We start from the raw sequence: 13,056 nt of genomic DNA, 5'->3' as shown, positions 1-13,056 counted from the left end.
AACTTGCTAATAATGTCTAGGTGGATTTAAATATAGAGGCAAAGCCAAAAAAGCTGTACAAATGCTACAAAAAGCCTTGACGGCAAAGCCAGTATAAAACCTTTGCCTAATTGCTTCTGTGCTAGGCCTTTGCTCTATTAAAAATGCTGAGCACACGTGCTCGCAGCCACACAAATACTCGGAGCCTCATCCAGTAGGATGATACAAACACAAAAGCTGAACAGAAACCAAGCCCCTACATGAGTGCAGAGCAGGTGAAGCTCATTATAATAGCCTGGATCGTTTTTGCTGTCTTCTTTTATGAAGAGCACAGAGGCAATTCGTTCATTTGGGCTGCTGGTGGACACCAGCAGAGAGAAAGGGTAACAGCATAATCTGTTAGGGTGTTGGTTTGGCAGACAGTGGGTTGTGTTTCCATCTGGAGGCTGCCAAGTCCTGGCTGAGTCCAGATTTCAGACTTTGGTCTCTGCCATTGGCAGCAAATGAAGATTCCTGTGAAGGGATGTTTGCAAATGGCCAAATGCTGTGCCAAGAGCATCTCTTATATGTCCATCATTATAGGTCCTGTGTGTTATGAGACAAATATTGTATGACAAATACTGGAATGAATATAGACACCATTACAAATCATAGCTTAGTATTTAAAAATAATTGCTTCTCCCACCTTCCAACTCCTGCCCTGCCCCCCCCTCCTCCAACCTAGGAAACTTCCTGAAGAACTGTTGTTGCCAAACTAAGGCAAGAATGTAAGAGGTCCTGCGTGGCTGGAAATGGGTTGCTTTCTTGGACCAGAGCATGAGCAGGGGCAGAAGATGAGGAATTCCATAGAGTTGTACTTGTGTTTGAGAAGGTGACTACGTGTGGATGAAATTTTAAAATCTGTTACTGTATTGCCCTGATAACTTGCTCTAGTAGTTGGGTGCTACTCTGCACGGATGATATTTGTACACTGACTATGCTTTGCAGTGCCTTCTTGTGTCTGTGGAGAGGTAAGTGTTGTGCAACAGTTCAGCCAGAAGAGTTTTAGCTTTAATAGAATTACACAAGATTTGCTTGGCGGTTGTCTGTCTCTACAGTCTTATCTTGCTTTTATGAAGTAGACCCCATGCAGGACCGAGACCCTGTTTGGTTGAGAGCAGAAAGTAGAGCTGACCACCTGGGTCAAAATTTTGCAAATATTTTGTAAATATAATAAGTAACATAAAGTAATTTATTATTGTTGTTGTAATTTTTTATTCCTGCCACAATGAATGACTACTGAAACATCACCATAATGAGCAGAGTCTTGTTTGGTATCCCCATCTCAGTGGCTGTGTAGACTGTGAAAATCTGGAACCAAATTATCACCCTTTTTACAAAATCTACCACAAAAAATTTCCAAAATGCAAAGTCATTACTGGAAGCACGCACACACACGCCCTACTTTAGTGTTGCTTAGTGTTAACTACATTAACATATGGTGAATAACTGATTCTCACTTCACTCAAGGTAAAAAATGCACCCGTCCTTTTAAATAAGTGTCAACTCCATCACTTGCCTGAAAAAATGAGATGCCTTGTTGCAGGCTGTCTGGGGCAAAAGGCATTAAACCCTTTCTGTTTCATTTATCTTGCTTTAATGACTTTGTACATCTAGTATGCAGCTGGGTTTTATGTTGCTGGGGAGATCTGGGTTTGTGGCAGCAGGGGTGGGAATGTAGGCTGGGCGATGAGGATGCAAGCACTGGATGGAGTTAAGTGGAAAAAGTAGCATCGGTTGTGCTCACCTGGGGTTTCAGTGGAAACTTCAGAGAGTTCAGCTGTATCTCTGACTTCAGGAGGGTATCGTGGCCACTGGGCTACAATCAGACTGGAATGATGAGGAGGGGAGAAGATGTGGAATGGCCTTGCAGCATGCTGTCAGTCCTGTTAAGGCTCAGCTGCTAAATACAAGGCATGCAAGCTGTTTTGATCCAAAGAGAGTGTTGAGAGTATACAAACAACAACTACAAAAGTTCACGCAGCCTAAATACTTTATAAAAATCTGTTCTTCAGTCCCTTGCCTGGAAAACGAATACGGCTTGTGTGAAAGTACTGTAAGGATATATCTTTGTCCTCAGAACAAACGGTGGAGTCTGGCATGGTGGAAAGCAGTGCTAGAGTTAACCCTTCACAGATATGTCTGCCTCCTGTTTCCCTTCCAGTTGTTGATCCACTTCTGCTGACACCCAGTTTTAGTGATCCCTGGAGTGGTAGAAGAGTAGCCATATGGCTTGCAGTAACTTGTATTTTACTGTAGAACTGAGAGACGGAGTAACTTTCTTTTTGCCAAGATGAAGCTTTGAACCCCATTTTATGTAGCCTGAGCAAAAATATAGAATCGCCCAGGCAATTCCAGCACAGTAAAACACTGTCTCAAGAGAGGTCCGCACAGGAATGTGCCTGGAGGACCGCCACTCACAGCTGCCCCTGGAGAAGCCTCAATGGGTTGTAAGCAGATGGCTCAGCTCTCTGAGCCTCAGAAAGTCTCCTAAAACACCACATTACTGAGGCAATCCGGTGCTGGCTAGCTAACTACATCTGAGATGCTCACAGGCACAGCTCTCTTTCAGCCCTTGCTTTCGACAAGACAAAAAAGAATTTTAATCCTTACAAGAAATTTTTATAAAGGAAATATGTGAAAATGAGGACTGTAACGTAGACACATGTTTGCTGTAATAGTGGAAGACTGGATTTGGCAATGTAGGAGGGCTTTTCCACCTTTACAGTCCCATCGCATTTGTAAAATTACTTTCTCAAAAGATCAGTGGGTGTTATGCAGACGGTATGCTAAATATGAATAATTAAAAATAGGAAATAATTAACAGCTGTCTAGGAACAGTTATATAGGTAATTTAAATCTCAGGTGTGCACAAAAGAAAAGTGATTGTGAACATATTACAATTTGGGATTGCATATTAGATTCGCCTTGATCAAGTGAGCCCAAATCTGAACTATAAGCACTATTCTGTATGCCACCAAGCACAGCAAATCTCAACGCAATATTGAATATGTGCATTCTTCTAGGAATTAATGGACTTTCTCTTCAAAGAAGACAAAGTGTCTTTGAAATGGGAAGCGCAAGTACACTACAGCTCCTGGGAGAACTACTCTAAGCTTTCTCTTTATGTAAAGGTCATTGCAAATTGCCAAGTTTACACATCCTGCATGTTTTGTGCCACCAGTTGTGGTCTCTCGTTGATAAATAAGAAAAGTTAATTTGGTCCTGAAGAGAGGAGGTGTATAGGTGAATGGTATAAACTTGCTCAGGTGCTTCCCAGGGGAGGGTTTAGCCACACCTTTGGCTGCAGCGTATCTTTGATCTATTTTGCAGTACATTTGTTTCTAAGCTATTCATGACTTCAGTACAAAGAAAGACAACTAATGTATTCAGTGAGGGATCATAGGGATGACGCAGGAAAAGAAAGACTAGATGCAGGATCATCATTTTTGGGTCGACGGATGACCTGAAAGCACAGGCTGCTAAATTTGGGTGTAGTGACTCAAGAAATAAAATCACACTTTGCCAAAAGAAGAAAATGAGCCTGATTTATTTCTACAGCTCAAGCACAACAGTACCAGGTTTTGGATTAAAAAAGTTGGTAAGAGATGAAATCACTATGAAAGATCCATATTTGCAAGCTTGCAGATCATCAGCTGAAAGAAAAGGAGGAAAAGCAGACCAGTGTGTCATTGTAAAGAAAAAGGTTTTCAGGACTCTAGATTGTACGTGAAGAACAGACTTGTTCTCAGAAACTGTAGTCCTGCATATGATAATTTTTTGGTAAGGAGACCATCCAAGAAGTTGCTACAATGTCTGTATGCCAGAGCACAGCAAATGAAATTTTAATCTCTTTTCTAGTATTGCTGGGTGCTTTTCAGGATACACATACGTTCTGTCTGGTGTTTTGTTTTGCTTTTCCCTCCCTGTCTTGTGAACTGCATATATATTATACACAGAAAGATGTATGAGTGAGACGGTATGTGAAAAGAAGTAGTAAGAATTTACTTGTGCAATGATGTTTCAGTATGAAAAGCTATTTTACTGTAAACTGGATTTAAAGGGAGTTTGTTTGGTTTTATATTATTATTATTTTTAGGTTTTTTTTTTTTAATTCTAGTGATAGTAGTTATCCTTCCTTCTAACAAGAATAAAATCCACTGGCTCCAGGCAGCCTATCACCCCTTTCTGAATTTACAAGCTCGTCAGCTCTATTATGTCTGTTAGATGTAGCGTTGCTCTGGGATGTAGCTCAGTTATATCTGCCCTATAGGAGTAATCTCACTGGGGTAGCACGTGCTCTTTTCCTCTCCCTTATATTTCAGCTATGGAGATCAAAAGGCTTACTGGAGTTCATGTTGCCACTTGTTTTTTCTTAGCACCTCACAAACAGGGAAGCAGCATGGAGAGGGTCTTTGTGCCTTACGGAGAGCTGTGGTAGGCTGAGGGAGAAGCTGAGTTAATGTTGATGTGTGTAGCAAGAACTACTAAATACAAGAAAAAAAAAAAAAAGAAAGAGTAATTAATTGTCTTTTCTCTGCTTTCTAATTTCGTGCTGTTAAGCAGATGTTCCTCCAGGTATATTCCCCTTTTCTCACAACTAAGAATTGTAGAATGACTTGTGTGCCTCTGTCTTCCTGAAGCATCATCAATGTTTTTAGACTTAACTGTCTGGAATAGCAGGTCAGGTTTGTAAAAGAATGGGATTTTTAAAGGAAATTGGATTAAAACTGAATAGAAAAGTTATGAAGGAACAAGATTCGTATTGATGTCTTTTGTTTGTTGTATATTGAATTAAAAGCCAGGTCTCAGAATTCTTTTACAGTAGGTTGAAACAATTGATGAGAACAGTTTGTAACTTCTGCCAGTTTCTTTTCTTTATTAATGTTTGCTACTTAAAAGAAGTTATGGGTCAGCTGTAGAACAGAAAGGGATGCAGTGTATATAAAAACTTTATTCCTTCAATATTTCTTCCATTTGTCTTACAGTGCCAGCTGTTCAGATAGAGGCTTTTGGGGTTTTAATAATTATCTCCCAGGAGAAGTCTTTTCCATAGCTGTGGCTCTATAAATGGTGATAGCATCAACCTAAAATTATTGCATTTCTTGGCAGCCAAGCTGAAGATTCAGAAAGGCACAAGTCTGAGCTTTTCAGGGATACGCTGTGTGGAGTTAAGGACCCCAAATCTGTAAGGTCATCCTCTGCATAGCAGAGTTAAATCACTAGTTGGGCAGGTAGCTTTCATCCTGTGGCTCAACCCTCCTGTACAGACTGATAAGGAACAGCTGAGATTTAGTCTGTTGTTGAAAATTGACCCCTGTAGACCCGCATGGTGTTTGAGAAATGTAAATAAAGCAATAATGATTTTTAGGAGCATTCAGCATAACGCTCTCTCACCAGGTAGCTTCCTAAGGAAAGCTGTCTTTCATCTCTTCCTTTCCTTGCCTTTTGAGGAAAGAAGTCTCCAGGCTTCACACTGTGAATCCCATTTCACACCCCGTGTGCTGGAGAAGACACTGTATCCCCAGCTCGCTTCTGAAGGACTCAGGCCTTGCCCCATGCACTGGTGCTCCCCCAAACCCTACCCAGGGAGGGGACAAACATACCTGTGACAGCCTGGCACATCAGATGTAAAACAGTTTTGCTGCTGTAATCCCTTGATCCGTGTGGGTCTGCTACAAACCTCTTCCCATCCCTTGACAGCAGCTCCCTGGCTGCCTCCTCGCCTACCGTGGGAGGAGGGGAGGGCAGGGTGCTTTGCACACCCCTGCCTTCTCCCCACACCAGCAAATGCAATGGTTCAGATATGGTATCAATTCTGAGATGTTGTTTAGAGAGGTTTGGTACCATACATGTTCAACAGGAGACAGCTTGCTTTGGTTTGGTAAGTTCTAGGTGCCTTGAGATTTTCTTCCAGACAGATGTTTTATTGTAATATCAACCTGCAAGAACAGATTTGTAAGTCCATCCCCTCATTACTTATTAATATAGAAGTAATTTAGCTCAAGGAGGTCTTGCAGTATCAAATGCAGCAGCTTTCACACACCTTATGGTCGACTTGGAGGTACTACCTATTTAAGCATAAAGTCCATAAACCATCCACTTCTGTCCCTCACTGTGATGTAATGTAGCTCCCAGGACTGCATTCAGTATGCAGCACAAATCACATTTCTAGACAACCAGATCTGTGTTCCTGATTTGCTTGGTTATAAGGCAATAATTAATTTTCCATTAATTTTCACAGATTATACATTCTTGAATAATAACAAGAAGGGGTTAGAATCAAAACCTAAGCCAGAATTTACAGCAAATAGTAATAACAGCTTTTTGTCTTTCATAGTGTCATTGATCTTTTGAGTCAATATCATTCATAAAAATAAATATCTGGCAGAATTTATTTCACATAACTTCAAGCGTCTACTGTAGCTGTAGCTGTACACTTGGTTTTCTCACCTCTTGCCACATTGTTAGTGACAAGAAATGAGCATTAGGGAATGACTCATCTGAACTTCTTTAGGCAACCAATTAGGCTGTAATTTAGGGTGACCCAATCCACACAAAAAGAGCCTATTTCTTCCTCCTGACAGTCCTGGCAGCCCAAGCTGACACCCTTGAAAGTCGTTGCCTGCATGAGAGAAGGACCTGAATATGCATGCCTGCTTGATGGATCATTTGCTTTACTGATAACAATCGTTTAGCTTGTCTGATTGATGTTTTTGTCTGAGCAGGTAAAGATGAATAGATAACAACAAAACGCTAAAAAAGTTAAAAGTATACTTGCTTTATATGTCATTGTTTCTGCAACAAGTATGAGACCAGGAAACATTTGCTGAGGATATTTTATTTGTTAAAAATAAAACACCCAAAAAACGCCCAAACCTCTGAAGGATAATAGACTTTAAAATGTTTAATTCAGGAAAATACAGTAAAATACCCCAGGAGGTAAATATATATTTTTGTTTTCTGAGGGTCCCAAAAGACTTCCAGGAAAGACTTTTTTCCTCAAAGAATGACAATATTATTTTTTCCAACCAAACCAAAATGTTTCCCTCAGGAAGGCAAACTTGTTTCCACTTGTAAGAGCCCTGTTCAGGACCCATTATGTCAGGAGATACTAGCATATTGCTTTTCCATATGTGGATGCTATAATTTCCCACTCACACCCTTGCTTACTTGATTCCTTAAATGTGTAACTAGGTATTTTAGTTTGATATTTTAGTTTGATAGTGATTAAGGACCCCTTATTGTTTTAATGTGATGCTTAAGCCAACAGCAAATGGCAAAAAAGCAGTGCTTGAATTCCAGTGTTACCAGTCCACAGAACCTGGCGTTGCAGCAGTGCTATTGCATGCACAGAGCAGCTGCAGATGCATTTTGGTGAGGCTTTTATTCCTACATGCATTTGCTAGACGGGAATTTAGGTACCTGTGTAAATTAGAATACCTGAAACAAGGGATGCTCTGACTTTTCCCATTGAGGAAAATGTGTGTGACAGCAGCGCTGGCCTGGTACCCACTGCGGTGTCTTCAGGGAGGCTGAATTGCAGGGGCTCAAAGCCTTCTGCTGCAGCGCTTGTAAGCTCTGTGCACCCTCGCCATCAGATTTCAGGCCTTTGAAGCTCTCTGGGACTAAAACTGAAATCCTGTGGTCAGCAGAGTAGGAGCTTCCTCGCAGCTTTGCTCCTGCAGGCCTCTCTAGGCGAGAAAGGGATGTGTGGTTTGATTTATTCCAGAGCAACCTGAAGCCAATGTTGCGATCGGTTTGCAGCGGTAAAGCTGCAGACTTTTGCTATGGTGCGGTGTTGTCTTACGTATGGTGGCTGATCCTGTGTATCAGGAAAGCTGGAGCTCTTTAATGATTTAATTTAACATGCTGCTTTTTTAATAAGACATAATTACGTTAATTCAACCGGAGAAAATTGGCATTTTCAGTGGTTTGTGCAGAGCGGAATAGCTTGAAAAAGCAGCACTGAATTCTGCACCTCAGAGGAGGGACGACAGCTTAGTTACGTTCTGTGGCTTGGCAGAGGTGTAGATGCAGGTTCTCCTAGGAAACAGAAAGGGCTTGAACTGGTATCTCTGCTGTTCTAAACCACCATGTGAATGGGCAAAGGACAAGAATGGCACTACAAATTGCATTTGAGGGGAAAGAGGAGAAATTCAAACTGCTAATTTGGTACCAAAAGCAAGAAATCCCCTGCAGCCACGGTGCAAGGTGCTGGTTGAGCCCTGGAGAGAGGGAGATGGTTTAAAGATTTGAGGGAGGGAGAATTCCCTTACAGAGCTGATGTTTGTACAATTCACCTCACACAAATTGAAAAAGATTGTCCTTTGGTTTAGGAGCTGCAACACTGAAATAAACTACTAACAAAAACATGAATAAACTGAAATAAATATGCAAGCCCATCAGTAGAACCTGTGTTTAAAACTGACTGAAGACGACAAAGAGAAAATGTACTTAGGCACCAAGATTACTTTCATTCGAAAAGTTTGCTAGGTTGTTGGTGAAATAATTACAGTCAGTAGAGAGGAGAAGAAGGATAGAAGTGCTTGCAAGCCCCGATGGGCAAGAACTAACTGGCAGCATAAGGGTAAATTAGCAGCAAGGTGTTTGCCAATAATGTAATGCAAAGCTTCTATCTTACTGAACAAAGGTTGAAATTCTTGGCATGTAAAACACCTTCATCATCAGTGTCCACTTGGGGAAAGGCTACATCAACAGCACTTGCCCTTGCCCAATTTGTGGTCTTTGGTGACTTGAGCTTGGCCACTCTGCTCCACCGTGACTGCTCTCTCTCTCCGGGCTGAATTTTAGCCTGTGTACGGCTCAGTTATGAGATTCTGTGTAGTCTCTTCAACTTTATGAGGATCCTGCCTCAAAAATCCCTTGGGGGGGGGGGGGGGGGGGGGGGGGAAGTCTCCTTGGGATACACTTTATTATGAAAACTGTGCAGCTGAACATTCCCATGTTGTTCCTCTGATGTGACTGTGTTCGTCAGAATGTAGCGGGTCTTTATTGCTTAGATTTGAACATGTATTTTCTGACTGCCTTTTTCTTTTGTTTACTGAAACATGGCTGTACAGGAAGAACTTCATACATTTTTTTGGTCAAAATATACAGACGTGGAGGAATTAATTTCTTCTGTCATATGGGAAAGCTGTCTGCTGCCCTGCCGTGCACTGGAATTCACCCTCGATTTCTAGCCTAGAGGATAAGGACATTTGAAAGACTAGTCCCATTCATTATATATCTTGCCACTGTGCTTTTTAAAAATAAGTTGAAGTCTTGAAAGCAGGTGGAAGTAACAAGCACATTGATTTAATTTTAATGGGATTTGTGTCTCTATCTTGCCTAGGCTATTTTGAAAGCGCTCACGAACGTGTTCTGTATTATTGCAGGTCTGGGAGGGAGACTGGGCCATGTTGGTTGTCTTCTCCAGGCGCCCAGCACCCCTTGCTGAAACAGCACCTGCTGCTTTCCAGTTTTCAACAAAAACTGCTGTGGTTGCAGCTGCACGCCTGTCAGGCATCAGTGCTAGCACAGCTGCCTCGCCGCGCCCCGCACCAGGCGCGCTCATGTGTTCTGCTGCGATGGGAGATGCAGGGCCAGGCTTACTGTGCCCAGGGGGCAAAGTGCTTCTGCGTGGGTCTGTGGGATTCTGCCTGCGTACGTTAAATCCTGCTGAAATCCCACAGCAGCTCCTGGAAAGCCTTCCCTTACCCCGAGGGGTGACTGGATTGGGCCCGCACTGAGCAAACCTGCCCAGCTCCGCAGGTGTTCCCCTCCTACCTGCACCTGTCCACCCATTATAATATCAAGTGATCTAATAACAGCAATTGTGTGGTTCTCTTTGCTTCACCCAAACATCTGCTGATCGTTCCTAGCACAGCATGGAAGAACATTATCTTGGTTTACAGCTTATCTTGTTCTAACAACATCAGAAATGCCAGCCATCAATATGCTCCCTCTTGAGAGCAAATCCGTCGCAGGTGTGTCAGCTGGCTACAATTATATTTACAGGCTCGTACTCACCTTGTGTCAGCTCATCATAACTGCAAATTTCTGTAGTTTTAAAATTATTTATTGCCATACGGATGAACCAGATGACCTAATCAGTCTGGGGTTTATGATTCATATGAAGAATAGTAACTGATGTTAGTCAGAAAAGAAACATCTGAGGCTTTGAACAATTTTCCATTAAAATATGTTTTTCATATTATGACATTTATTTCATGAAACATTAACTCCATCTTCTGCAGACTATTTTAACATTTAGAGTTAAAGGTTTTTTTCTCACTTTTGCATTACTAGCTAACTATAATAATGCAGAATGTATCAGAAAGTTTACAGAGAGCTGTTAAGTACGAAACAATGTTAGAGCTCAAAAATAGAAATGAAATAAAGTCCAAAGAGAAAACTGTCAATGAAAATTGGAAGAAATTGGATATGTATGTAAATTACAAAAACTAATCTACTGAGATTCATAGGGCAAATAACTCTAGCTACTATTACTTGGCACCAAATAGAAACATTTCATTGAAAGTGCCTGCTGCTAGAAAAAATGAACTGATGAACATAAATTGAACATAAATGTCTGCAGGCAAACTGGAGCACCAAACAAAAAGGGAACAGGGGAAAAAAAAAAGTGCTGAGAGTTTGTATACACGTGTGTTTGTGCACACAGAGTGTTGTTGTAACATCTGCAAGTCTCAGATATGGATTTGATTGCCAACAATTCCCAACCTAGCAAATTTCTTTGGTGTAAAACCTTCAGCCACCCTTAGCAGGGATGGAGCCAGCTCCAGGCGGTGAAGCTCCCTGAGATCAGGGTCCTACCACCGGTCAGGATGGGATGCCAGCTACAGTCAGAGATAAAAGGGATGGAAGCATGAAATCGGTTCTGAATTTCATGCCCTTTTAATTGATTAATATATTAGGCTGTTATGTAAGTTCTTATGTAAAGTCTTAGGCCAAAATCTGATATAGTTTTCCGACTTTAAATCTGGAATGACTCTGTTATTTCTAATGGTGTAGGGGAAAATGGGTTTTTACCTTATCCCTCTTCCCCTCCCATTCTTTTCTCAGGATTCCAGCTGTATTGCTAAGTACTTCTTTGAATGAAATCTTTTCCCTAAGGACACCTGTTAATAAATGCCAAAAATACATACTAAAATATGTATATACATAGGCAAATGTAAACAGCCCTCTTCCTCCCATGCACACAGATGGCATAAATCGTTCTCTGCAGTTTCCTAGAAACCATACTACAGATGTGGTGTTTAAGAGTGAATGTGGCTAACGTTTATTAGACTTGAACTGTATTGTGGGTAATTGTCCAGTAATAACCTTTGGTAAATTATATGAAGCCTTTACTTTACTTAACAGGAAACGCAGGCTCCCCAAACTCTAATATTATCATCATTCAAGATAATGAGCAACACAAACCATTCTATTACCAATCTAAAAGCAATAAATGTCAAAGTAAAGAACTATGCAATATTCCGGCCTGGAAGAACAAAGGACAAAAGTAATGATAATGCCTTTTTATATTTGCAGTCTATTATATCATGCATAACAAATGACCCTGTAATTGTAGACAGTGTTATTTTAACAGGTTGTAAAGAGAAGATGGTGGGGGTGGAAAGGGAGGGGTTTGAACACTGCCCTGACAAATGCTATAGGGCAGGTAAATTGGAATACCTGATGTTTTATATGAATTTTATCCCGATGAGTAAGCTGGATTATTCTGGAGCTGTTTTGTTTATCACCATGATCACCTAGAGCTCTGCAATGTGACACCAAGATCCTTGTTTGCAACGTTAATGGTTTTACTAATAACTTGGTGATAGCCTCAGTTCTCCTCTGACAGAAGCATAAGCAAGGACAAAAATACATTTTAAAACAAAGGTTATTGATTTATGGAAATTTCTAATTTGTGCATTTATAGACCATTCAGAGGTCACACAGCGTTTGAGTATTCATTCATTCATTATGAGCTCGAGGGTTGCAGTAAGGGGCGAGTGCTCTGTCTGCTGCTGCACATACGGTGGTATAGATTCAGATACTCATGCTCTTGTAGAGTGGCTTGCTTTTAGCTATCTTGGTTTAATATTTTTATAAACAAAAGCAGAAGGTAGACAACTATTTGGTCAGCATTTAGAATTTGTTGGTTGGGTTTTTTTTTTTGGTGTGTTTTTTTTTTAATTATTTTTAAGTTAGGGGTCAAGGACGTTGCCTGAATCTCAGGAAGCCAATGCCTCAGCTACTGTCCTTAAAAGCAGGCTAATTCTTACTTTTTTTGTGCCTTACATTCATTGCCTATTTCGAGAAAAACTTTTTGCTGTCTCTTAGTTTGCAAGTGCTTCGTGTCAACATGTGAAGATCTGCAAAGCAAGGCTTTTACTAAAACAAGTATTTAAATGGTGCTATTTTCTGTGTGGTTGAAAGAATTCATTCATGCAGCTTTGATGTACTAAGGAGGCAATTAAGCATAAGTGGCAATTTATACTTTAGATCTTTGTCACTAACATGCACAGTCAAATTGTGTGCCTGGGTACGTAGGCCTGAAGTAAATCCACCCATCCTGCTCTCTCTCTAGATCTTTGCTTGTGGATATGAGCAGGATTTAGCTGTAAGGGGAAAAGCCAAAATTTCTTTGTCGAGAAATGAACCCTTTGCTGATGTTATATTGCCTTATAACTCATGGGATTTTTTTGTTTTCCATAATGTGGCCATTTTATACCTTCTCTCGCCCATCACTAAAGATTCCATGAGATTCAGGACCCTGTAGGGTCAAGCCCCATATGGTTTCATTAAGTGAAATTCTATTTACGACTTGCTTTGGTGCTTTATTATCAGCCAGCGTATAGACCATAAACAGCAAATATATTAAATTGAACTAAGTGTGCTTGCATTGTGTTTATTAAGCTGGTTTAATAAGTTGCCTTTGGCATATGTTTGCTGTTCATATGGTCTCGTTACTTCACCACCTCAAAAATTAACCCAGACAAGTGTTTGTCAGAGGGAAAACAGGCCTTC

At 40.9% G+C, this 13,056-nt stretch overlaps 1 long non-coding RNA gene across 1 annotated transcript in view; it reads left to right on the top strand.

The window, feature by feature from the left end:
- The window catches only part of LOC308059530, a 107,187-nt gene that overhangs the window by 60,511 nt on the left and 33,620 nt on the right, over positions 1-13,056 (top strand). The window lies entirely within an intron of this gene.

Source organism: Falco punctatus (genome assembly GCF_963210335.1).
Source record: "Falco punctatus genome assembly, chromosome: 2".
Classification (NCBI taxonomy): Eukaryota; Metazoa; Chordata; class Aves; order Falconiformes; family Falconidae; genus Falco; species Falco punctatus.
This window is presented reverse-complemented; position numbering and strand designations above follow the sequence as displayed.